The sequence below is a fragment of the Euleptes europaea genome, chromosome 6, assembly GCF_029931775.1.
Source record: "Euleptes europaea isolate rEulEur1 chromosome 6, rEulEur1.hap1, whole genome shotgun sequence".
In the NCBI taxonomy this organism is placed as follows: domain Eukaryota; kingdom Metazoa; phylum Chordata; class Lepidosauria; order Squamata; family Sphaerodactylidae; genus Euleptes; species Euleptes europaea.
Window position 1 is genome coordinate 64,268,680 of NC_079317.1, and position 27,918 is coordinate 64,296,597.

Sequence of the window (27,918 nt, forward strand, 5' to 3'; positions counted from 1 at the left end):
ACCTTTAAATTTGTGCTTTTATCAAGGCGGAAGAGGGAGCAAGTACAGGAAGCATTCAAAGGGAAGTATCCTGTCCTTAAGATATAATGAGCATTCCTGGCTAAGTATGCTTGTCTGTTGTGTTCTGAGGGCTTGAATGTAGCATATCAAGTACACTCAGCCCCTCATGGCATAAATGAAACTGTAGCATTCTTGCTTCGGCGGGGCGGGGGGAGAACATTTAACCACTTATAGTCTCCTAACCTACCCTTCCAAGTCTCACATAGTTTAATTGCCAAGTGAATGCAAAACAACATTTTGTGCTGTCTTAAACCATTATCCACTAGTCTTATACCCTAGAGTTTAAACAACTTTAGTAAAGACTCTGGAGAAATACTGGGGAAATGCACTTTTGACAATGGCAATAGAGCTTTAATCGGTTCATCAGAAATGTTTTCTGAAGTGATTAAAATGTAGAATCTCATCATGATAAGTTCCCGTATTTCCTCTTGTGGGCTCGTTTCTGGCCAGCAGCCAGAATTTATGGTCTGGCAGCCAGGCAGAAAATGAGGATGAGGTTTTACAGAACAGTGTGGCTTTCACCTACAATCCCACTTTGTTAGTAATGAATATTTTTAGAGGAGGATTCAGTGAAATGGGCTAGTTCTGTTAGATGCCATACTAATCAGGCAGGTTAATTTTCTGGCCCTGATGCTCTAGTTCCACTGGTGCAGGCAAGTATTGTGAAACTTCTTATGTCTGTTTCTATTTTACTTTCTTTCTCCTGAACACATGTGCAAATTCTTACTCAAAGACCCACTGTCTGTAGATGGATTTACCATAATCAACCTTTTAGCTACTTCAGGACAACAGATAGGAAGGGCTAAAAGAAGCCTGGCTCTTCTTGTAGCAACAAGATTGCAGGCAATGATCACCCTGCTGACATAGGGTTGCCAACCGCCAGGTAATAGCTGGAGATCTCCTGCTATTACAATTGATCTCCAGCCAATAGAGATCATTTCACCTGGAGAAAATGGCCGCTTTGGCAATTGGTCTCTATGGCATTGAAGTCCCTCCCCTCCCCAAACCCCGCCCTCCTCAGGCTCTGCTCCAAAAATTTCCTGCCAGTGGCAAAAAGGGACCTGGCAACCCTATGCTGACATCAGATGGCACAGGCCTGCACAGTCTAACTTAAGAAACAAACACTCTGGGTTATAAATGTTTATTTACCTTCTTATGTCACCAGACAATGGTTACACAACATTTGGTCCAGGTTTGAGCTGTATTTAGACTTGCTGCTCCTGTTTTCCTTAAATGTATCTGTTGTGGTTGCAAGAGACTTCAGTGCCAGACTCAGACCTTCAGATGAATTATTATATACCCATTTTAATTTAGCTCCACCAGCAAAAGACTTTCCAAATATTCTCCCTCCTAGAATCTCTAAGGATAGTAAGTTAAACTGGAAAGGCTACCACTTATTACAGCTTGCATCTAAGCTAGATTGCTCTGTCCTTAATGGGGCAACTCAAGGAAATATCCCTGGGGTCTGGGGAGTATACATACTGGTCTGGGCATGGGCCAAGTACAATAGATTTTATTTTTACATCTTATTTCTTAGCTATAATATGTAATTAGAAGTAGGAACTTGACAATTACCCTGGATCTTAGTTTCCATAATCTATCAGTATGTATCTCTGAGAATTTAATGATGACTTAGAACCTATTCCAAGTTATAGAAGGTTAGGTTCGTCTGAGAAAGTTTGCCAAAAGTATTTTAACTCAAATATAGCAGCTCAGCTTCGAAATGATGTGATTTCAGCCAATACTACAGACATAGTGATTTCATCATATCAGCAACTTATTGGATGGATTCAAACCCTTCTAAGGAAATTCTTACTCAAAGAAGCCTGGGATGGAAAATGGTAATGGAATTCACAAACTCTTGCATGTACTAGTAGAGACTGAACAATCATTATGGAATGTACATTTGGATGCAGTTCAAATGCACATCCAAATGCACATCTTATTGGTATGGATGTAGCAATCACTGCCTTTTTACAATTATTATGGTAAACACTCCTGCTTAATTCTGGGATCTGACATAATCATAGCTTCAGAACTGCTACATATTATGCACCTCTCATGTGAATATGGCTTGGATCCCAAGGACTGGGGATCTTTCCCACATTCCCCTTCCCTCTGAAATCCCTTCTGACTTAGAAAAGTTGATTTCCATGGTCTTTGGACCCAAATGAACTAATAGCCATAAAGCTCAAGGGGCTCTACTGAGGACAGGTTAGGGAGCAAAATCAGTCTATCTTACGGCTTCCAGGGCAGAAGGGCATTTTTGCCCACTTTCCCCTCTTCAGTTAAATTCCTTGATCTTAGTCTACACAATACCTGACATCGACTTTCCTGGGTTCAGAAAGGACTTCTGTAAGGGAGGAACTCAGGGAAGTTCTGCAGCCATCATTGGCATCGGTATACATTTTGGCAAACCTTACAATTGAAGAAGTAGGTGATTGGTAAATACCCTTGTTGTTCATATTTTTCCTGAACACCCATTTGTGCAATGAAATGGCTGGATATTAAAACATAACATATCTATTTAGAATGTTTAATTATTTTAGATTATAGTGGTTTACATAAATTAACAAAACCTAAAAATATAATTAAAAACACACCTGAAGAGGTCCCCCAGTACGAAGTTCAGGCAGGTTATGATGTCTCAACTGGTGATTATTTTGCTGATATTACCATCACAGACCCACAAGCTAAAAGCCAAGGGTAAAGAACCCCTTTGCTGTTGCCCTTCAGCTTGCACCATTGATCATGTCCTGACTTTAAATTACCTGCAGATATGTAATGATTTTCATCACATGCATGTGTCCTGAGGCCTTTGAGTGCTGAGCACATTTACAGAAATCATGATAATCTATATTAAAGTGACTACCCAACCCTACCATGATTACATCATGGAGGCATTGACCAAGCTATGACAATCCTGTTTGAATGCTCAGAGTTCATAGTTTGGTGAGAAAATTATATGATGCTCAAAACTAGTTTAACTTCGGTTCTATAATCTAACCATTCTCAGTCTTTGGTTGGATTTGTTCTTCATTTCCTTCTGCAGACTTGGGCAGCACAAGAGACAGGTTCAATGACCATCACCTAACAGTCCATGCAGTATGGAGCAAGCAGACAGGCCAAGTAAATGTCTCATTCTGTCCACAGACTGTCAGATGATGCAATCCTATGCTCAGTTTATCTATACTAAATCCATTGACTGAACTGTCCCTAGAAGCTAAAACAACTAAAATAAGGCTATCATACTTTGGTGACATTATGAGAAGACAAAAATCACTGGAAAAGACAATAAAGATAGGAAAAGTTGAAGGCAGCAGGAAAAGAGGAAGACCCAAAATGAGATGGATTGACTATAAAGGAAGCCACTGTCCTCTGTTTGCAAGACCTGAGCAAGGCTGTCAATAATAAGACATTTTGGAGGTCTTTGGGATCCCAGCCATATTCACATGAGAGATGCATGGTATTTACTCAGGTCACCTGCCTGAGTAAGCCAGGAAGGTGACCACACTTTTTGCAAAACAGAATTGTTGGAACAGGGTTATAGTTTATTCAATTGTTTATTGTATTATATCTTGCTCACTGCATTGTTTCCCAACTTTTGCAATTTGATTTTTATTTTTTTGCATAGGTCATTTTTTGCATTGTTTCTTTTTTTTATCCTGGGCCTCTTACATTGTTTGTTGAATTAATGCTATTTGATAACATTGTCTTACACTTTGTTATGTACTTTGAGTCTTAGTGAGAAAGATGGGCTGTAAATTAAGTAAATAAATAAAGAGGATTTCACTGAACGGTCACTGAACAATTCACTGAACTGTTTCACTGTCACTGAACAATTACTTATGGCACTTTGTGTGTGTGTGTGTGTGTGTGTGTGTGTGTGTCTGCTGTCAAATCATAGTGACTTATAGCAGCCCTGTAGTGTTTTCAAGGCAAGAGACCTTTGGATGTGGTTTGCCATTGCCTGCCCTTGCACTAGCTGAGAGTTCTGAGAGAACTGTGAATGGCCCAAGATCACCCTGCAGGCTTCATGTGGTGAAGTGGGGAATTGAACCCGGTTCTCCAGATTAGAGTCCCCCACTCTTAACCACTATGCCAGGCTGGCTCTCAGCTATGGCACTTTGGATGTCAATAAATGCTTTGTTGAATATTCAGTCCTTGTACAGAGATGGGAGAGCAAAGATGTACCTGAAATCTGTGTAAGTGACATGGGATTTTGTTGAGATTATGATAATATATAAATTTATCCATATTTCAATTGTTATTTCACTTGTGTATATTGCAATGCCTTTTGTACCCTAGGGAGATAGATCAGAAATCAAAATACATAATTAAAATGGCAAGGTGAAAAAGCAAGCCCTCTTGTCTTAACAGCCATTTTAATAAGTTACATACGCTGTTGTATTGTATGCCATTTTATCCCAGGTAAATACATACTACACTAATAAGTGCAAAGTTTGACTGCTGGATTCCTCATAAAAATGTTTAATTAGGTTCCCCTTTTTGTCAATCCCGTAAGGAAATATTCTGTCTCATCCATTCCTTCTTTAGCTCTCAGAGAAATGGAAGAGATCACATCTCCTTTATTGCTGAAATAGATCTTCTTTAATACCTTGAAATTTCTCCTTGGTGCCTCAGATCAGCAGAATTCAGGAGCTGTAATGAGAAACAGTGAAGTGAGGCTTAAAGAGAAATGCATCAGATATCCATACATGCAAGGCTGACAGAAACTCTCCTTTCCTCCAAACTGCAGTTCTGTAGTGACAGAGGGAGCTTGTAACTACACCGCTATGGAGATGAGCTCTGGGAGATTTTTGAGTGATGTTGTCGACAGATTGTAGAAAATGAGAAGAACTAAGGTTAAAAAAGCAGAAAGAGCTAGATAAGAAGGGGGAAAGCGAAGTATCTGCCCGAATAGTAAGGAGAGAAAAGAGAGAGGCCAGAGTAAGTTAAATCACAGAGCAGAAGAGCAAATTTGACTAATTGTGTCTGTTTTAAAGAGTGAAAAATAAAGCCAAAAAAAATTGTCCTCCATAAGATGCCAGTGCCATGTATGCCTTGAGTACTTTCTAGTATGTGTATGTGGGGGAGGGGGGCATGATAATTTAAATAGGGATAAGTTTTTAGTGGGCTGTTTTCTTTGTTGAAAATGTAATTTTCTTGAGCTTGTTTGGAAGTTCTAGCAGGGAAGCATTAGGGCTGTCGATTCGGTTCGTCCCGAACTGAAAATCAGCCGAATTTCCCCCGATTCGGCAGTTTCCGGTTCGGATAGAACCGAATTAAAAAAAGGCGGGAAAACGAGGAGCCAAATTCGGTGAGTTTGGGTGAACGCCAAATAAATTCAGCAAATTTGGGGGCTCCAAATCAGCAGCATAACCATCAGTTAGTAAGCAACTAGCAGCATTCTTCCGCGGCCAATGGTGGCCAAGCCGGGTCTTCTTCTGGTCAATCAGTCACGGTTGAGTGCATGAGCCCAGATGCTGCACAGCCCGGGGAGAGAAAGAGAGAGTGTCTGTGTGTGAGAGAGATCCCCATGGGGGGGGGGTGCGTGTGCACATTCGCTCCTTTCCGTGGCTCCTGGGGGGGGGCTTGTTTGGAGGTAGAAGTCCCAAACTTTCAGTGTAGCTTGAGGGGACCATTCTTGCAAGAACCCCCAAGTTTTGTAAAGATTGAGTCAGGGGGTCCCGAGTTATGGGGCCCAGAAGGGCCCCCCATCTTCCCATTGCAATAAAGCCATTACAAACACATTCGCGGCTTTCCGCGGCTCTGGGGGGGCATTTTTGGAGGTAGAGGTCCCATACTTTCAGTGTAGCTTGAGGGGACCCTTCTTGCAAGAACCCTCAAATTTTGTGAAGATTGGGTCAGGGAGTCCCGAATTATGGGGCTCAGAAGGGGTCCCCCACGCATCTGCCCATAAAGGAATACAGCCTTTAAAAACACATTCGTGTTGGGCTGTACCATTATCCCAGCCTGGGGGCCTGGTTGCCAGACCCCCAGGGTGGGGTAAGGGTACAGCCCAACTGCCGAGGAAGCCAGACCCCTGGGCCGGGCAGATGGGAGGGACCCCCTTCCAGGCCCCATAACTCGGGGCCCCCTGACCCAATCTTTACAAAACTTGGGGGTTCTTGCAAGAAGGGTCCCCTCAAGCCACACTAAAAGATTGGGACCTCTACCTCCAAACATGCCCCCCCTGGAGCCGCAGAAAGCTGTGAATGTGTTTTTAATGGCTTTATTCCAATGGGCACTTGGGGGACCCCTTTCCAGGCCCCCTAACTCAGGGCTCCCTGGCCCAATCTTAACAAAACTTGGGGGTTCTCGCAAGAAGGGTCCCCTCAAGCTACACTGAAAGTTTGGGACCTCTACCTCCAAACATGCCCCCCTGGAGCCACGGAAAGTTGTGAATGTGCTTTAAATGTCTTTATTCGACCGAATCTTTTCCTGAACTCCAAATCTCGTGCCGAATTCCACGGATCCAAATCGGGGGAGTTCGGACTTCGGTATTTCCTGAATCAAAATGGCCTGAATTTTGCCAAATCCGAATTTTATCAAAAAAAAATTCAACAGCCTTAGGAAGCATGACTGTTGTATACCCTTGACTGAAGAACAATACACTTCTATTTGGGATGGTTGTCCTCTTCCACAGATCATGCAACTGTGGATGGGATGAACATTGAGCTGTGTGCGAGGAAGGGACACCTGCCTATCAAGCCAGATCAGCTGAATCAACCCTTGTGATCAATGAGGTGACATATGTCACAGCCAAATCACCTGAAAATGTAGCTTTCCTGGATAATTATGCTCTTTTCCCACAACTGACAATAAGTACAACGAAACAATCATAGTACTATCAGTGTAACATGGACAACAGTAATGAAGTTGTTAGCTTTTGTGTCCATAAAATCATTTACTAACTGTAGTTATAATGTGATAAAAATAGAATAACCTCATGACTAGTGCTCTGAATTTAGCAGCAGAAGGGTGAGACTAGGGTTGTGCATATTGATAAAGCCAAACCAAAAATAAACCCAAAATTAGCCGTTTAGATACATTTTGGGATTCGGGTTTACTGGATACTAAAACCTGGGTGTAAAGCCGAAGCCAAGTAGGTGATTCCCAAAAAATCCAAATAGATATTCGGCTTTTCAGGTTTTGCCTTTGCTCAGAGGCATCTGAGATGTCTGAGCAAAAGCGACTAGCTGAACCCGAAAAGCTGGATATCTTTTTGGTGACGGTCGAAGGAGAGTCACTTGCAGCCATACTGCAAATCTGGGGATTCTGCCTCCAAAAATGCCCCCCCCCCAGGAGCTTTGAAAAAAATCCCCATTGACTATAATGGGCCTGAATTTTTTAGGAAACCCTAAAATAAACTGAATAACCATATTTACTGATATGGGTATTCATCTTATTTTGGGTTTACCGGAAAAAAATTGGGCTGATAAAACCTGAAATTTACCGAATTATTATTATTATTATTTGCACAACCCTAGGTGATACATAAAAGTCAAATAAAAAGTGATAGCAACTAGGTGGCTGTGCCCAGTATACATATGTGCACATAAAATACTATGCTTCTTGGTCACATGAAGTTTAGATCCAGTATGGTTATAATGCTATATGGAAAGATGCTAATTTTATTTTTATTATTTATTTTATTTAAAATATTTATTTTATTTAAAAGACATGTTTCTCAAAATGGCTAACAATCAGAACCATAAAATACAAGCATAAAAGTACAATAACAATACTTTAAAACCAGCTCTATAGTCCACAAAACCATTACCCAACCAGCTCATTGGCACCAAATAGAACAGCAACCATGTGCCACAAAAACATAAACAAATCAACAAAAATCCATAAGTTCAGCCCAAAACCTGTTGGAAAAGATGGACTTGTAAAGCTTGTGAAATCTAATCAGGGATTGTGCTGTTTGCACCTCCGGGGAGACTGTTTCATGGCTAGTACGTGCTACCACTAAATCTAAATATGAACTTTAGAGATGAACGTATGTCAAATAGTCCCTGAAAGGTAATGCAACATAAATTAGTCTTGGCATTTACAGTGAGACACAACAAGGTTACAGGGACTGGAAACCACTTTCCCTTGTCAAAGGGACAGGTTAGATAGCAAAGCACCACTAGTTTACTTGTTTTCACCCTGCCAGTGCTTCTAGGGATCACCATGGACTGTAGATAAGACTCCCTCCCACCATGAAACCTAACTGAAACATTGACAGGCCAAGGATTATTAACAGTTCCTGTATTCAGGTAAATGAGTACTATTGCACCCATACCTCAAAATGAAGACACCAGACCAGAGTTTATTAATTACAATTTGAATTAAACAATAATTAAACTCACTCCCCTCATTGTGCAGTTTCCCCCCAGAGGCTGCACTGTTTTGTTTTTCCAGCATTTTGGCAACCCATTCTGGCTCCACTCTTAGCATGGCCATACACAACAACTTTGGTTTTCCTTGCTTGCACCAAACTTGTGCAGACAGATGCGGCCCATCAGCTTCATCCTCCCACATCATACAGTGCAAAGGTTTAAGTGCACAGCACTGAGGGGTTAACACTCCCCAACCCTCTGAGAACACACAACCTTCAGTGGCTGTTTTGGGTGCCCCCCTACATCCTTGTATGCCTTCAGGTGCTGCATGCCAATCTAATTAAACAAGCATCTAATCAACACAAATCCTGCCAACCCCAGTAAGGACCTCACCAACCCCCCAGGATAGGGTTTCCAGGTCCCTCTTCACCACTGGCGGAAGGTTTTTTGGGCGGAGCCTGAGGAGGGCGGGGTTTGGCGAGGGGAGGGACTTAAATGCCATAAAGTCCAATTGCCAAAGTGTCCATTTTCTCCAGGAAAACTGATCTCTATCGGCTGGAGATAAGTTGTAATAGCAGGAGATCTCCAGCCATTACCTGGAGGTTGACAACCCTACCTCAAGACCAGGCCAATTGGTGTAACCCAACCCTACAACAACAGATGTGAAGCAACTAGTGGGGGGAAAGGTCCCTTGTCCTGGCCAATCAAATGGGGGCTTAAAAAATTCCTGCTGGACCCTGAAGTGACCAGCTAATTCCACATTACTGTCACAAGGAGGGAAGTGTGCCTCCCCAGCAAAAAAGTGTGCCAAACAATGGGACAAGAGCTTTAAGTAGAATTCACAGCTCTGTCGAAGGCTGCACAAAGGGATTGCATGTTTATATCAGCATAGATGGTTATAATGCAGGGGTTAAGTGACTGAGATACAATTCATGAGGTCCCTGGTTTGAATCTTGCATGTTCCATAAGCTTGCTAGGTGGCTTTAGGCAAGCCACAACCTCAGTCTGTGTTATGAAAATATCCACATGCCCCTGAAGGCTGCTGTGAAAATTGCAACAATGTAATGTATAAATGGGAGCCCCTGAGACTCGCAGTGCAGAATCTCATCTTTCTTTTTCTTTTCTTTTTTACTCCATATTGTCTTCTCTGGGAGGGAAGGTGGCTGGGTACAGCCCAGTCTTGGCTACTAAGAAGCATGGGTACTTGAATGAGAGACCATCAAGGAAGACTGCAGAGGAAGGCAATGGCAAACTACCTTTGCTTCTCACTTGCCTTTTAGGCCCTTTTCTGGGGTCCTCATAAGTCATTTGCAACTTGACAGAACTTATGTAGGCACATATGACCTTGTCTCACTTCCCCTGCCCTCCCATTGGCCCTTTTCCTCCTTTTTCACCCCTACTGCTTCTCTCATTTCCCCTCTACCCTCCCCTTTTCCAGCTGCCTATACTGAGAAGGAAGGTGGTAAGGGGGATACTTTCCTTGCTGTATGCACTTGTTTTGACATGCATATAGATGTCCGCATATCAGAGGCAATTACATGAAAGCCAAAGTGACTCATGTTTAATTAAAATGTTTTCTAAGTTATAATTGAGCATAAAAGCAACACGCCGGTCCCAAATGGAGGCTCGGGAGAGTTTCTACAGTGAAGGATAAAATGAATGAACAATGGCTGGAGAGGAAAGAAAAGTCATGAAACTATTGCTTAGTTACTCTCATTTTGGTCCTTGGGCATCTTCCATCACTCTGTCCTGATGCAACTTAGCCCGTAGCAAAAATAGCAGTGTGGTGATGTTTGAAAATAAATAACAAGTTTCCCCTGCTTGTAATACTCATTTTTATTTCAAGTTGAGCCTTCTTGCCTAGAAATTGTTTTGTTCGCAGTTACTGATGAGCTGCATTTTGTGCTCATGTGCCACTTTTGTGCTTGCACAATTGGCATTCATCAGACTAGGCAGCTGTGGATGCAGCCACGGTTGGCATAAGTTCAGGACTTGATTGCTTTAACCTTCTCCTGGGTGAAATCGCCTTGATTGCTGTGACTGACTTGAGATTTTTGTAAATGTAATTGTCGACATCACTGAAGCGGCTGTTTGTTTCCTCCACATGAGGCAATCCATGCTGGTAAATGTGGACCACAAGGCAAGGCATTGTGATGACACATAATGCACATGGAAGGCAAGGGATGGGAATGACACACATTTGCTTAGGCTGCAGATTGCCTTTTCCGGTCCCTGGGCAGCTATCTTGCATAGTGGTTATAATGTTGGTCTAAAATCTGGGAGGTAAAGTAAGGTAAAGGCCTCCTGTGTAAGCCCTGGGTCATTCCTGATCCATGGGGTGACGTCACATCCCGTCGTTTACTAGACAGACTTTGTTTATGGGGTGGTTTGTCAGTGCCTTCCCCAGTCATCTTCCCTTTATCCCCAGCAAGCTGGGTACTCACTTTACCAACCTCGGAAGGATGGAAGGCTGAGTCAGCCTTGAGCCGGATACCTGAAACCGATTTCCGTCGGGATCGAACTCAGGTCATGAGCAGAGCTTGGACTGCAGTACTGCAGATTATCACTCTGCGTCACGGGGACCCAGGTCCAAATCCCCACTCTTCCATGAAACTGCTGGGTGACCCTGGGACAGTTGCTCTCTCTTTTTCAGACTCACCAACCTCACTGGATTGTTATGATGATAAAATGCAGAAAGGAGCATCATGAACACCACCATGATGTTTTTGGAAGGTGGGTGGAATAAAAAATGCATTACACAGTGTGAGAAGAGCAATCAAACTACATCCAAATTTGAGATTATACTAACTAAGGGAAATAAAGGATTGATAGGACGGATTTATAAACTATTGATAGAAATGAATCTAGAACAGGAAAGGATTAAACCAGTGATGGTGAAATGGATGAGGGAACTAGGTTATAATATAGATTTGGAAATATGGGAAAATTTGTGGAAGAAGGAATTTAAATTTACTATTACTAACGAAATAAGAGAAAATTTATATAAAATGTTCTACAGATGGTATATAACTCCAGTACTATTAAGTAAAATGAAAAAAGAGGAGGAGGGTTTTTGTTGGAGGTGCGGAACCGAGATAGGTACATTTATGCATGTTTGGTGGTTTTGCAAAAAAAATCAAGAGATTTTGGTGATTAGTTTTAAAAGAAACTAACAATTTGCTTAAGTCAAATTTAAAAAAAGATCCTGCCTTTTGTTTATTGGGTATTCCCTATAAGAATATAGATTATGCTGATAGAGTCATATGCCAATACAGTTTTGCCGCAGCTAGGATTACAATTGCTAAAAAATGGAAGCAAATAAATAAACCTTCAATCAAAGAGTGGAGAGAAAAGCTTTGGATGTATATGCGGATGGCCAAAATTACAGACTCTTTACATGGTAAAGATATGGATGAATTTAAACAAATATGGTCAAAGGCCGCCGCATATTGGGATAAATTGGCAAAAATGGATTTTAAAAGTATAATTAATGAATTATAGATTTATGTGTGTGTTTTTTAAACAATGATTATAAAAATAAGTTTTTATATACTGTCATAACACCTCTCCAGAAGTCCAAAGGTGGAGGGCACTGAGGTGGGTGGTAGAGGTTTGGGCACTATATATTCTTTAAAAGATAGTAAACAATGTATTGGTAACAGATGTAACAGTGCTCTTTATATGTTTTTGTATGTTATATGTTTTAATTTGTATTTTTCTTTTTTTGTTTCATTTTGTTTCATTTTGTGTTTAATTACAAAAGCAATAAAAAAATTTAAAAAAAAGAAGAAGAAGAAGAGCAAGAGCCCAGTAGCACCTTAAAGATTAACAAAAATTTCTGGCAGGGTATAAGCTTTCGTGAGCCACTTCAGAAGAAGAAGTGAGCTGTGGCTCACGAAAGCTTATATACCCTGTCAGAAATTTTGTTAGTCTTGAAGGTGCTACTGGACTCTTGCTCTTTTCTACTGCTATTGACAGACTAACACTGCTACCCATCATGACAGGTAGTGTGAGAATATATGTGTAAAAAGAAAAAAATTGGGTCAGTTTAGAATTCCTAATAAATTGCAGTCTTTTTTTCCATAGATGCCACTAGTAGTTGGTAATTAAATTCTTTTTATAAGATTTTATTTTGTTAATTTTAAAAACACACACAGAGAAAAACAGAAAATAGGCACATGATATAATTTTATCAAAAAAGAAAGAAGAAAAAGACATACATATAATTCAATTCTAATCCAGACTGTGGGAAATTCACCCATCATTATGGATGAGCATATCTGTGGGGCAATAACCAGTAAGGATGCTGGGACTGACTGCAGAACTCACATCTCCCACACAAACCTGCCCCTGGGGGAATCAGAATACCCCTGGCTTGCATCCACTGGTGTGCAACTATGGTAGCTGCTCCAACAACTCACAAGCTAAATTCTTTAAAAAGCGGTGCCTTGGGCAAACAGGGATGCCATGAATGTTGTGAATGAGTTTGACAGCTTAGAATGAGAAGATGATCAAATGTGAGCCAGTCACCCTGTTGGCGTTGAGCGACATGAACACCTTCGGAACAGGTGTTTCAAAACTGCTCATGTACAAAGTACTAGTAGTCCAAACAGTTTGGTGGCCATTAACTAAGGCTACTTAGATGAACATCAAAGGGAAGGACTCATTTATACTCAATATTGATTTAGGACTGATTTATATTGTTTGAGATTTATTTAACTTTCTATGGTTGTCTCTCTATCTCTCAATCTCTATCACCTTTTGTCAAAACGTTGCAAGGGGAAAGCAGAACATTTCCCTTTATAACTCTGCAACAAAAAGGGATAGAGGCCTTTCATTTCATTAAAAACGGAAAGCTGGGACTTCAGAGACTGTGTTAAAAGAGTGGTGGAATTTTAGATCACAATGGCATAATCATAATTATAATTTTGTTTTTCATCAAAAAGTCCTTTGATGGGCAGTGGGGAAAATGGTGGCCAGAAAAGTGAATTGTGCTGTCCTTCAATGCTAGGAAAGAGTAGAGTGAAACAACCTGCTGAATAGAAATGAATGACCCACAAACAGGCAAAAAGTCCATCAAAAATATGGCTTCCTGTTAGCTCCTGGTGAACAGGATGTGAGCTAGACTGGTGAGTGTTTAAATATCTCTAGCCCAGGAGCAACATCTGGCTTGGAAGTCCTACATTTTAATTCTAAGTGTGCAAAGACATGCTGAAGTTATTTGGTGATTATGATAAAGGCACACAGATTCATTAAACTATGGATTGCTATAACGAGTGGAAGTGCGTGAAAGTAGGACTTGAAAAGTATAAAACCCCTCTCAGTGGGATTCTTGGATTCTAACACTGAGCACTTAGCTGGGTATTCTGTCATTGCAAGAGAGTTCCCAAGGACAGCAGTATACCCCCCCATAGGAATACTTTGCAGCCAATATGTTCTGTGGAATAAAAATCTGTAGTGGGGAATGGCATCAGGATTAAATTAATTTCCTGCCTCTGGTGACCTTAGGTATTCAGAATTAAGACTGTTCCTGTTTACATAGCTCCTCTCCTTCATCTGTATACACGTAGCCTATGAGCGTCAAGAGCCTTAAAAGGCTGGGGGGGGGGTGAGCATTTGTCCACGTTCTCATCTGTGTTTTTGGCTGCAAGTAACCAGAGAGAGGCTACCAGGTGCAGCAGCAGCAGCCTTTAAATCACAGACCACCTCCTTTACAGAGAGACTCTTTCAGCCCTGCTTGGCTTCCTCTCCCTGGTCTCCTCTGCTTCCTCAAGGCACTCCTATATTATCTGCCAGTTCCACCCATGGGTTGAGATTGCCCTCTCTTGTGATAACCCCACCCAATCCTCCCAGAGGGTAGGGCTCCCCTTCCCACATTCAAACCTGAGACTCCTCGCCAGCCGTGGACCATTTCCACACAAATCACTTGCAACGGAGTATCCTCGTGGTCAATCTGCAAGGTTTGGCACCACATTCAATTTTTTTGTCCACAAGTTGCCTCTTTCACCATTTCTTTCTTGCCGAGAACCTTTTACCTCTTTCTTGCCGAGAACCTTTTACCCTGTCCACACTCTTCTAAAAAAGAACAATACGCTCCCCTGGGAAGCATGACATCATTCATAATGTTGCGGATGTGCAGGACGCACCTCCCTCTCCCCACTTTTTTGTGCATGCGCTCTAGGGATGGTGAGCTGGTGCACTGTGATTGGCTGCTGTCTGAGTTCTTTTTTTTTAATTGGTTCCCTGTTTTTGTGAATTCTTGTGTCCGAATGCCATTTTGAGTGCACATTGGAGAATGGGTGGAGGGGGAACAACAGCACAGAATGCTAAATGGCAAACACATGTGGAATGGACAGCATGCTGAACTATCCCCCATTGTCTAATAAAAAAGTAAAACCTTCCCGTAGTGATGTCCCCTGCAAAATGCAACAAGCAACAAACAACAATATGCACACATAGGAAAAGGAAACATCTGAAGGCTGCGCAAATAACCCAATGGGGAGGGTTAATTCCAATACTCCAATGTTCCTTCACTAGTCTAAATGCATGAAATAAACAACAACAAAATTAAATGCCGGGAAATGGGTGGCCAGAGGAGATGGGAGGGGGAAGGGAGATGGGCAATGCAGTGGGTGTGGACAACTGAGGGGCGGAGAAATGAAGAGTGTTTTTATCATGTTCTCACCTCAAGGGAAGTCATCTTTGAAACAGAGAAAAGGAAACATTGGGCGAAAACGCATGATCGCTTTATCCTCCTTTAATCCCTGTTTTAGCCAGGATCGAACGCACATTAAGCAAAACGCATGCGTTCAATAGGGCTGTCAAAAAAAAAATTCGGTACAGTTCGGATTCGGCCGAATTTGGCCCTTGTGCAGTACGTGCTGAAGTCCGAACTCCCCCACTTCGGATCCGTTCAATTCGGCGGGAATTCAAAGTTCGGAAACAAATTCGGCCGAATAAAGCCATTAAAAACACAACCGCTCCTTTCCGCGGCTCTGGGGGGAACATTTTTGGGCTTAGAGGTCCCAAACTTTTGGCAGAACTTCAAAGGACGTTTATTGAAAGACTCCCCAAGTTTTGTAAAGATTGGGTCAGGGGGGGCTGAGATATGGGCCCTGAAAGGGGTCCCCCCACCCTTAATGTTGTGCATCTCTCAGCAGAGCTTGCCGCCCACGCACAAAGCTCCCAGCCCGACAACAGCGGAGAAATTAGCAAAACAACTGCAAACACAACCTTGTTAAACAACACCTTTGCAACACACAACTGAAACCTCCCCCCTCAAACCAGGGAGCGAGAGACTCGAGAGGGAACACACACCCCAGGCAGAACCGACGAAAGCCCCCTTTGGCTTCCCCCCCACCCACTGAAACTGCTCCCTCCCCACACACACACAGACTCTGCTTCCCCCCCACACACACACACACATACACAGGAGAAAAATTATAGATTAAAGCCCCCAAAGGGGTCTTACTGTGGCTGTCTTCTGTTCCATCAGGACGGGCTGTAATCCAAGATGATTCCAATTAGGCACAGAACGTTTTGCTCTGGAGAGATGCACACAGGATCGGATCGGCTGCCCCATTCATCCCAATAGGGGAAAGGGGAAAGCCCATATCTCGGGACCCCCTGACCCAATGTTCACAAAACTTGGGGGGTTCCTTAAGAAGCTTAATCTAAAGTTCCAGTGAAAGTTTTGTGTCTGCACCCCCAAAAATGTGCCCCCTGCAGCCATGGAAAGAGAAAAGGGGGGAGGCGATATTTCTGCCCCCACTGAACCCATCTTTACAAAACTTGGGTAGTATCTTAAGAATAATTCACTGAAGCTATGCTAAAAGTTTGGGGGCTATATCCCCAAAAAAGCGCCCCCTGAAGCCACATAAATGGAAAAGGGGGGGAGGGAAAAGGGGGAGAGCCCATATCTCGAGACCCCCTGACCCAATGTTTACAAAACTTGGGGGGTATCTTAAGAACACTGGTCTGAAACTCTGCTCAAAGTTTGGGATTTGTACCCCCAAAAATGCGCCCCCTGCAGCCATGGAAAGAAAAAAGGGGGGAGCCCATATCTCGGGACCCCCTGACCCAATGTTTACAAAACTTGGGGGGTACCTTAAGAAGCTTCATCTGAAGTTCCAGTGAAAGTTTTGTGTGTGCACCCCAAAAAATGCGCCCCCTGCAGCCACAGAAAGGAGCAAATGTGCACAAGCACCCCCCACACACACACGAGGATTTCGCTCTCTCTCTCTCTCTCCCTGGCCGGGCCGCACATCAGCTGATTCCTCCAGTACTCAATCCTGACTGATTGGCCAGAAGAAGACCCAGCTTGCCCACCGATTGCCCGGGGGAGGAGAATGCTGCTTACTGACGGTTATGCTGCTTACTGACGGCCGAATTTGCCGAATTTATTCGTGAACTCCCGAACTCGCTGAATTCGCCCCCCCCCCGGTTGCCTGCCAGTTTTGAGTTCGGATCCGTCCGAACAGAAAAGCAACGAATCAGGGGAAATTCGGTTGATTTTCAGTTCGGACCGAACCAAATTGACAGCCCTAGCGTTCGATCCAGGCTGAATCCTGGCTGAAACAGGGATTAAAGGAGGATAAAGCGACCATGCGTTTTCGCCCATTGTGGTATAAGTGGTTGTGAAATCATGGAGAATAAACTATTGCAAAACGTTTTCCACACCAAACAGTTGGGAAACAGCGCGGACAAGAAAAAATAAAATGTTGTATGAAACATTGCAAACAATTTGTGCAGAAATGATCCTGATCTGTCTGATTGCCTGGCTGCTTGTTAGGTTCCCCTTGCTTTTTTGCTAACCCAGGCTTTCATCCCAGTGGTGAGTTTCCCTCTGGGATTGCAGTGGTTTTTTTCTCCCAGGTTACCCAGTCAGGCACTCTCCAGCCACATAGCCATTTCATACTTTCTGCTTCTTTATTATGCTAGAATGTGACATACTATTACAAAGTGGCTTTTATGTATATAGATATCTCCCAACTAGCCTGGTTATGGAAAACTGATTTAAGATGTCCCCGCAGGACAGTACATACCTGTAAAAAAAATAAAAATAAAAATCCTAGGCTTAGTCCCTGGTATTTCCAGTTAAATTGTCTCAGATATCAGATATTGGAATACACTTTTCTTTTAACCATAGGTTCTACAGATCTATTGCCCATCAGAGCAGAAAATACTGAGCTAGATGGACCAACAGTCTGCTCTGGTATACGGCAGCTTCACATTCACTCTGGTGAGCCATGGGAAGCTGATGTTGTAGTTAAAAGGCACAGTGCGGAAAGCCAGTCATTTCCCCCCCCCCTTGTATCAGCTCAATAAGACACAAACGTGGAAAATGGAGTGAATAAAGGAAACCAGTGAAGCTAAAGATAGAATGAGTAGAATTGAGAAGCTCTGAGTTTTGGCCCCAGTACATGCATGTTTCCCATAGTTCATATAAACTGTACAGCAACTCTACCAAATAGGATACTGGGGGAATTGAGGCTGGACACTGACATCGTTATTCACAGTCCATTGATAGCTAAGGTTTAGAAATGTTGCTGAATTTCCGGATTGCTCTGTTCCAGTTCAGAAGTTGGCATGTCTGTTATGATTTCTTAATGCTCAGAATGAAATTTTAGTCATATTTTCCCAAGAACAAAATAGAAAACATCAACAGAGACATAAAAAGTGACACATATGTTGCATAAATACGGGCTATAACATATAAATGACATTAACATTGGATAAAAACACTGTTAGAAAAACATATGCAATGGGAAAACTAGCAAAGAAAACAGACTGGACTAATTCACATATTTACATATGATACGTACAAAAATTAAAAGAAATGAAAAATAGAATATTCATACATCTCCACTGAGGTGGGATTTTAACTCCATTCTTCTGAGTCTGACTCAACCCATTGAAGTATTTTCTCATTGTTTTTTGACCTATTCTGTTTTACTTTAACTCCATGTTGCTGAACTCTTTTTTTAGAGTTCTCCAGACTCAATGGCTAGATTATCCTTCATCTTTTTTGCTACTGGCATATGTAAAAATTGGCTATCCTTCTTTATATTAATTTAAAAGCCTTTTTGTTTCTCCTTTAAATTGAACTCCATAAACCAAATCATTTCATTTAAAAGAAATTTTGCTTCGAAGTGCAAATTAAAAAAGAGGGAAATACTGGCAAACATTGCATGTATTCTTTGAAGAGGTTTATTATTACAAGACATTTATCTAAATGGGCTTCAGTGTATTATTGATTTTCTATCAGATTGCATTTCTTAAAATATGGAATTTTTTTTTCTACTTTCTGTCTCATCACCTTTTCTTGTATTATTGTGCTCTCATATATTAAAACTACATTATCCTGTATATTTTCACATGCCTTTAAAACTGCTGTGCTAGTATATTGTTCCCCTTGTACAACAGGGTCTCCAGCCTTCTGGCTAGTATGGATCCATATACAATTGTTCTGGTGGATGACAAAATTCAAGCAGCCTAAATGATCCAAAAGAAGCCCAGATGCCTGAGCTAACCCAGTGCCATGTTTGTGGTGCTGGGCCAGGGGTGAGCAAGGGGGGAAACTGTTAGGATGAGTGGGCTGTGGTTGGGTAGTGTAGGGGGCGGAGCCATGGTGGTCCAGAGCCAGCACCTGCTTGGTGCATCAGAAGGGGCCAGGCAGAAGGGACCACGTTGATAGGGAATTCAGGGCTCTGCCTGCCTGCCCCCTGCTTTTTAGCCAGCTCGACACTATAGGCCCACCCTCACTCAGGGAGGAAGCCAGATTGTTGACTAAGGACTTAAAGACAGAGCTTCTTTCTTTTCTTACAACATTTATCTTGCTTTTCTGGCATCAAATATTTGCAAATATTTGTTCTGCCTGAAATGTTCTGTACTGTAATTTTCTGTTTTATGGTAGAGTCATATTGAAGAGGTCTGGATGGTCTAAAATGATCTGTTTAAGACTGCAGGCTGAGAGAATGATTTGCCTTACACTAGGAGGGTAGAACAGATAGCTCCATCAAGATAAAGCCGTAAAAAGACATTAATATGGTTGCAAATAATTAAGACATTCTTTTTTTATTCTGGAACATGCCACAGATGAGGCAAATGGCTACACAATATTTTTTATATGTCACAATCAATGTGAGTGGGGCTTTTGTTTATGATGCAAAAAGTAAGTTCCTTGCCATGTAGAACTTGAATTTAAAATCTGACACAAAGTCAGGCTATAGAAGGACAGGGAAAGCCATTTTTCCCACATCAGGGCTTATATCACATGGTGGAACACTTCTTACTGGGGAAATAGCATAGGAGAAAAAGGTAAAACACCTACCTGTTCCTGTGTTGCACCCACTTCACAGAATGATCCACCACCCTCTGACTGCTTTTCATGGCCAAACTACACATTTGTTGTCCCAGTCATGGAATTCTAGTGTCTCCTGTAGATTGATCCTCAGTTTCAGCACAGAATAGAAACTGGGGTTAAGGCAAGGGCTTCAAAGAAAAAGGAGGCGTCCTCTGAGATATTTGAGGGAAGAAAGACAAGATTAGGTGAAACTTCCAGGAGTAAAAGGCAGCAAGGCAGAAAGAACATTATGAGAGACCATAGGATTGTTAGAAGTGGTAGAGATTAAGGTGGTATTGACGAAGGAGCAGAGGTCATGGACGAATGTCCCAAGCAGAGTGAAAAGGAGGGCAAGTCTATGTTGATCTTTAAATGTAAGGCTGAGAATTTAGTGCTGGATCTAAGATTGGACTAGTAGGTAGGGTTGCTAGGCCCCTCTTCGCCACCAGCAGGAGGTCTTTGGGGCAGAGCCTGAGGAGGGTGGGATTTGGGGAGGGAAGGAACTTCAATGCCATAGAGTCCAATTGCCAAAGCGGCCATTTTCTCCAGGTGATCTGATCTCTGTGGGCTGGAGATCAGCTGTAATAGTGGGAGATCTTCAGCTATTACCTGGAGGATGGCAACCCTACTAGTAGGGGTTTAAAGAAGGGCCTTTCTTGGTGTGAACTATGGTGTGTGTGTGTGTGTGGGGGGGGATCAATGATACCTGGATCTGACATGATAACAAATGGTTTCTTGGAGAACACCCCTAATGACAGCAGCTCAGCTGATCTCATGGATGCACAGCCCAAATGAGTATTTTTTTAAATTATGCATTTCATTCTGTCTTCGTATTTTTACAGTCATGAACCATGATGGTCAATGTATAATGTGTTATAGTTATGGATTAATTATACATGGATAGATGCTAGAATTTTTTTTAAAAAATCTGGTCCATCAAAAACTCCAATCTGGACTCAGCAATCTGGAAGGTATTCCACAAGCAATTTTTGTGTATGTATTGTTAGTCTTAACATTGTCTACAGCTATCTCTTGGCTGTGCTGGGTCTTACCAGGTATTCCTGGAGGAATCCAGAACATTACCTGGGTCATTAGCTCATGGTCTGTGGCTCTGGTAACCATATGTTTATATACTTGGTCATGATACAAGTAATGAGTCATGACTTGAATAATTCCAACCCACCATGTGCAGCCTAGTATGACCCAGGAACCCACTGGAGTATTAGCTGGATTTCAGTAAGTGCCTGGTTTATTCCAAGGGGTTGACAGTTACACCTCAATCAAAATGAGTATGTTCTGAACTTTGGTGGGAGTAGGACTTAATTTACTGTATCATCTGCTACCTTCCTTTATTAATCCTTTGTACATTTTGTAATTACGTTGGATTTGGAGAAAATACACCAAAATAATTTCCTAAATAATTCCACCTCCATCTGCTACGAGAGAGCTGATATCCTTTTTTCATTATGGTCCTTCATTCTATTAAATGGATCCAAACTAATATTCAAAGCTTGAATTCTTGTTTGTATGCTGAAACATAAAAGAACATAAAAGAACATGAAAGATACTGCAGACTTGGCCAACCTGAGAAATCAGCAGTGGCCGAACATGGACTCACTCAAACAGGACACAGGGTCTTATTCCAAGACACTGAAAGACTGGACAATTCTACCAACTATTTTGTCAGATTGCACAGAGAAGCCATTGAAATTCATAAACATCAGCACAACTTTAACAGAAAAGAAGAGAGTTTAAGAATAAATAAGGCTTGGCTTCCTGTCCTGAAAACTTCCAGACTAACAAAGACTACAGTCAACAATAGCCATGCAGATTAGCTTTGGATTGCACACATTATCAGATCACTTCAGGATACAATGGTTCCATATTAACATACCACACCCTCATTAGAACATTATCTTGATACTTACAGGACAATGATTAGCACATTACCTTTGATACTTTTTGCAGGACAATGATTCAGCTCAACCCAACCCCTTTCTGACTATATATTACTCTTCCTACACACTTGACACTGAGAGACACTGTCCTTCAGTGTTACTCCTCTGAAGATGCCTGCCACAGCTGCTGGAGAAACGTCAGGAAAGAAAATACCAAGACTGTGGTTACACAGTCCGGATAACCCACAAGAACCAATACAAATCTGTATTCATATCATGAATACCCACCGATGGTTGCTGATTATTGCCCACCCCCCATGTTCAAGAAACACAATGTGAAGATCTTCCCACCAGTTACTGAAGAAAATAATACTAGGGAAGTCATCGTGAACTGTGAGTGGTAATCATTGTAAGAACAATGAGAATGCCCTGTTCTGATCATGACACTGACCTATTTGATGGTAGCCATGATCTTCACCACGCCTTAACGCAGCAGTCTTAAAGCAACCATGACCTTGTTGTCTCTAAATATGTCAGCTTTATTGCTGACAGTTCCAGCAGATAGAACAGGACTACCATCGCCTAATCAGCAAGGTAATTATTTTCTCATCTACACTTGTTTCCAAAGCTTATCAAAGTACTGTGGGCAGCCCAGCTGTCACTGCTATCCTTGTAGGTCTGAATGCTGCAGTCTTGACTCCCATTGTAATACAATTAATCTTCTGCTCTGCACTAATGGAGGAACAGGCTTATTTACTGCAGCATAAAATCCTAATTATTTTTGGAACAGATGCATAAAGGGAATTTAAATTAATGGCAAGTGACAAATGTGGGCTGTACCTTTAAATACCAGCCCTTCTGCATTGCAGATCTCGGTTTTTCCTTCCAAAGCCAATATGTTTCTCTCTAATGGAATGTGAACATCTGGCTGCGGCTTGCTCCCAAACAGAGGCAAAAAGAAATGCTCCTGGAGAAGGCCAAAAGTCACTTTGAGAGAGGTGACTTTTGCAGTCAGGTTAAGGTGGTGCCTGAGAACAGCAGCAGCTACTGCAGAGAACATGTTATTCCTTAGATATCAGAAGCCTATGAGGGTCTGCAAATGAGAGTTTGCCGTCTGCATTGTTTCATAAATCTTTAGCCCTTAGCTATATGTCAAGTCAATATGGAAGAGAATGGTAGTGTGCTACTGAAGAGACCTAGTTTTAAATGTCCACATGATATGTGGGGGGGGGGGGGTTATTACTGTGTGGCCTCAAGCCAGCCACTGTCATTCAGGTTAATAGATTTAGCGGTGTTATTGTGAAGATGAAATGGGAGTAACCAGAATATGCACTACCTTGAACTCCTTTAAGTCCAAGTTAGTCACTATACAGTAGACCTACAGCCCATTCCTCACCTTGATGGCTGAAAGTCCCTAGGAGGAGTGTAGGGGCCCATGCCAGCGTCCGTGCCACTTGCACCAGCACCAGTGCCCCTTGCACTGGCAAGACTGGCACGGACACTGGCATCAGGCCTCTAACACTGTCCTCCCTGCACTGGCATGGCAGCGAGGCCCTGGGACGCCGGCTCAGCCTCCCACTGGCGTTCTAACAACACACTTCCATGAGCTGTCTTCCCGGGGGCGTTCCTGGGGCGTTCCTGCCTTCAGTCTTCTGTTTATAGCATTTATGAGGATGGAAGTAGGTTGTGATCAGCAACCTGTGAAATGTTATCTGAAAAGGTTAAATGACTCATAGGAAAAAGCTTAATTATTACCCATTGGGGAGAAAAAAAAAATCTGGAGGGGGAAAAAGATTGTGCACCCAACATTATAGGCTATAATGCTAGCCAAAACTAGCCAAAATTTAGCACATTTTTGCACTACACTCTTAACAGCACAGCAAGATATTTACAACACTGAGTAAATTTGGTATTGTGAGGTGGTTGTCTGATCTTTCAGAATGGATATCACTGTACTTGGTTGGATGTCTCCAGATTGGATTTTTCACTGTAGTGACAGAGATGCTCTTAAATGAGAACTTGCATAAGAAGGTCACCCCTTCTAGTTGAGTAGATGGGGCAGGTGTGTGTGTGGGAAAAAACAGCAGGCTTGTTGTTTGGAATAGGGCTGTTGAAAAAAAAATTGGTACAGTTAGGCTTTGGCAAAATTCAGGCCTTTTAAATTCGGGCCGTGCCGAAGTCCGAACTCCCCCACTTTGGATCCCCGAAATTCGGGCGAGATCTGGAGTTCGGGGGGAAATTCGCCCCCCCATGGGCCTTCACGGGGCTTCCATGAAGGCGCACGGGGGTCTCTTTAAACAGATCTGCGCCTTCCAGCTGGAAGGCGCAGATCTGTTCAAAGGGCCCCCCCGCACGCCTTCAGGGAAGCCCCGTGAAGGTGAGCGGGGGGGGGGGCAACAGATCCCATGCCAGGATCGCCCAGGAGATTGGGGGGGGAAAGGGAAGGTGATCCTGTCCCCCGCTGGGTTGAGCTCTCTGGAAGGCAATCTTGGTTGCCTTCCAGAGAGCTCCTTAAAGGTGGGAAAAGGCAGGTTTGGCGGATCCCGAACCTGCCGAATTTTTTCCGCGGTCCCCCGAACTTGCCGAGTTCGGGACTGCGGTTTCCTGCCATTTTGCGGTTTGGTTCCATCCGAACCACAAAACCGCCCAACCAGGGAAGTTTGGCGGTTTTGCGGTTAGGGTGGAACCTAATCGACAGCCCTAGTTTGGAAGGGAGAAACACAGAGCAATCCAAAGAACACTTTCCTGGGAGTAAGACCTATTGAATAGACCTGAATAGGATTCTGAATAAGGCTGATAATGATTGCTCCTGCTTACAGATAGATGTATGAGTTGGCTGAAATACCTGGGATGCGAAGTCTCTCTTTCATGATTGTGCTTGCACTGTTGGCAAACTTGGTCTTCTTGAAAACAGCCTGTATCCCTCATGATATGACAGTTCAAGTGACCTACTTTTCAAGAGAAAATCACCATCCTTTGCCTCTATGTGCCTATGCAGTAAGATAATGAAGTGAGCTCTGACTCATGACACTTAAACTGGAATAAACTTTTATTAGTTTTTAAGGTGCTGATGCTCTCATGTTTAATTTTGCATGGCATGAAGGGTGTTTTCCCCCCCTGTACCTGCACAGTTAGAGACATATACTATGATTGCAAAAACCAGTTGCGAGAGTCATCACCTTTATGTAAAGAACTTCCTGAGCAACCAACCAATTGATACAAAAGGCACTTAGAGACACCAAAGAGTAAGTCTCAATCCAATTTTTTTTAACAATGTGCCTTTTAGAAGTAGTGATGGTGCCAGACATTGTAACAGGGGGAGATGACATATGTGAGAAAACAGCATGTAACTGTATATACACAGTATATCCGAGTCAGTATGCATGGCCAGTTGTGGGGAAAGGATGACTGAACGAAGCAGATTGTTTAGATCTATTCCAATCTGGTTTCAAGCCTGGTTATGGGACTGAAATGGCTTTTGATTGCCCTGACAGATGACATGTGGCAGGAGATGGACAGGAGGGGGAGTGTGACCCTGTTAATTCTTCTGTTAATTCTTCTGGACCTCTCAGCGACTTTTGATACCACTGATCATGGTATCCTTCTGGATTGCCTATCATGATTAGGTGGCACTGTTCTGTGGTGGTTCTGGTCCTACCATGAGGGTTTCAGAGTTTGGTGCTGGGGGATTGCTGATCTGCCCCTTGGCCTCTCATCTACAGGGTTCCACAAGGCTCCATCTTGTCCCCCATGCTTTCCAATATCTACGTAAAGCTGCTGGGAGTGGTCATCTGGAGATTTGGGCTGAGCTGCCATCAATATGCAGATGTCACTCAGCTCTATCTTGCACTACAGTAGATCCCAGGGAGGCTGTGGAAACCAGAAACAGGTGCCTGGAGGCAGTTCTGAAATGGATGAGGGCTAACAAGCTTGATTTTAATCCTGAAAAATAAACAGAAAAAATAGGTTATCATCTGTCCTGGATGGGGTTGCACTCCCCCAAAGGAGCAGGTTTGTAGCTTGGGAGTGCTCCTGGACCTAGGCCTCCTGTTGGATGAACAGGTGGCAGCAGTGGCCAGTGGAGCTTTTCATCAGCTTCGTCTGGTGAGCCATCTGTGGCCCTTCCTGGGCAGAAAAGATCTTGCCACTGTGGTGCATGCCCTGGTAATATCTAGATTATATTACTACAATGTGCTCTATAGAGGAAGGCAATGGCAAACCACCTCTGCTTAATCGCTTGCCTTGAAAGCCCCTTGCTGGGTCACCATAAGTCATCTGTGACTTGATAGCACCATACATACACACAGTGTGCTCTATATGGGGCTGCCCTTAAAGACTGTCTGGAAACTAGAGTTGGTACAGAGTAGGGCTGTGCATATCAGTAAACCTGAACCGAAAATACACCCGAAATTAGCTGTTTCAGCAATATTCAGTAGGGCTGTCGATTCGGTTCGGCCCGAACTGAAAAACAGCCGAATTTCCCCTGATTCTGTGGTTTTTAGTTCGGGACGAACCGAACTCAAAAATGGCAGGAAAAGGGGGGGACGAATTCAGCGAGTTCGGGAGTTCACGAATAAATCCGGCCAATTCGGGGCGGCAGTAAGCAGCATAACCGTCAGTAAGCAGCATTCTCCTCCCCCGGCCAATCGGTGGCCAAGCTGGGTCTTCTTCTGGCCAATCAGTCAGGATTGAGTACTGGAGGAATCAGCTGATGTGCGGCCCCGCCGGGGAGAGAGAGAGAGGGAAATCCTCCTGTGTGTGTGTGGGGGGGGGGTGCTTGTGCACATTCACTCTTTTCTGTGGCTGCAGGGGGTGTATTTTTGGGGTACAGACCCCACACTTTCAGCAGAGATTCAGACAAGCCTTCTTAAGAGACCACCCAAGTTTTGTAAACATTGGGTCAGGGGGTCCCGAGATATGGGCTCCCCCCTTTTTTCTTTCCATGGCTGCAGGGGGCGCATTTTTGGGGGTACAGATCCCAAACTTTCAGTGGAGCTTCAGATGAGCCTTCTTAAGATACCCCCCAAGTTTTGTAAACATTGGGTCAGGGGGTCTCGAGATATGGGCTCCACCCCTTTTCCCTCCCCCCTTTTCCATTTCCGTGGCTGCAGGGGGCGTTTTTTTGGGGATACAGCCCCCAAACTTTCAGCATAGCTTCAAACCATCCTTCTTAAGATACCACCCAAGTTTTGTAAAGATGGGTTCAGTGGGGGCAGAAATATTGGCTCCCCCCTTTTCTCTTTCCATGGCTGCAGGGGGCGCATTTTGGGGGTGCAGATCCCAAACTTTGAGCGGAGCTTCAGACAAGCCTTCTTAAGAGACCACCCAAGTTTTGTAAACATTGGGTCAGGGGGTCCCGAGATATGGGCTTTCCCCTTTCCCCTTTTCCCTATTGGGATGAATGGGATCCTGTATGCATCTCCAGAGCAAAACGTCCCGTGCCTAAATAGAAACGTCTTGGATTACCCAGCCCTCCCCAGCCCCTCCTGATGGAACAGAAGACAGCCACAGTAAGACCCCTTTGGGGGCTTTAATCTATAATTTTTCTCCTCTCTGTGTGTGTGTGTGGGGGGGAAAGCAGAGTCTCTCTGTGTGTGGGGAGGGAGCAGTTTCTGTGGGTGGGTGGGGGAAGCCAAAGGGGGCTTTTGCCCATTCTGTCTGGGGGGGGGTGTGCCCCCTTGAGTCTCTCTCTCCCTGGTTTGAGGGGGGCTTCAGTTGTGTATCCTCAGGTTTTCCCTCATTCATACGATTGGTTAGGTCTATTTTGATCCTTGCTCAAAACTGATTTTCAAATGGTGACTTAAAGAATGCATTTGCCTGGTCCCGGGTCCCATGCAAAAGGGGAAATTCCACCCCTCCTGCTCCTTATGCATAGCTAGCTGCCTCTGTCCCTTTCCATACTTTGTAGTTGCAAATGTGTTGCTTTACTTGTTTGTGTTGCTTTGCAGTTGTGTTGCTTTTCAGCTGGGTTGCTTTGCAAACGTCTTAGCACCTGCCTCGCCCTTGCTCTCATCAGCTGTTTGTCGGGGCTGGGAGCTTTGTGCGTGGGCGGCAAGCTCTGCTCAGAGATGCACATTAAGGGTGGGGGCGATCCCTTTCGGGGCCCATATCTCACCCCCCCTGACCCAATCTTTACAAAACTTGGGGGGTCTGGCAAGAAGGGTCCTTTGAAGCTCCGCTGAAAGTTTGGGACCTCTACCCCCAAAAATGCCCCCCCAGAGCCGCGGAAAGGCGCGGTTGTGTTTTTAATGGCTTTAATCGGACAATTTTTTTTCTCGAACTT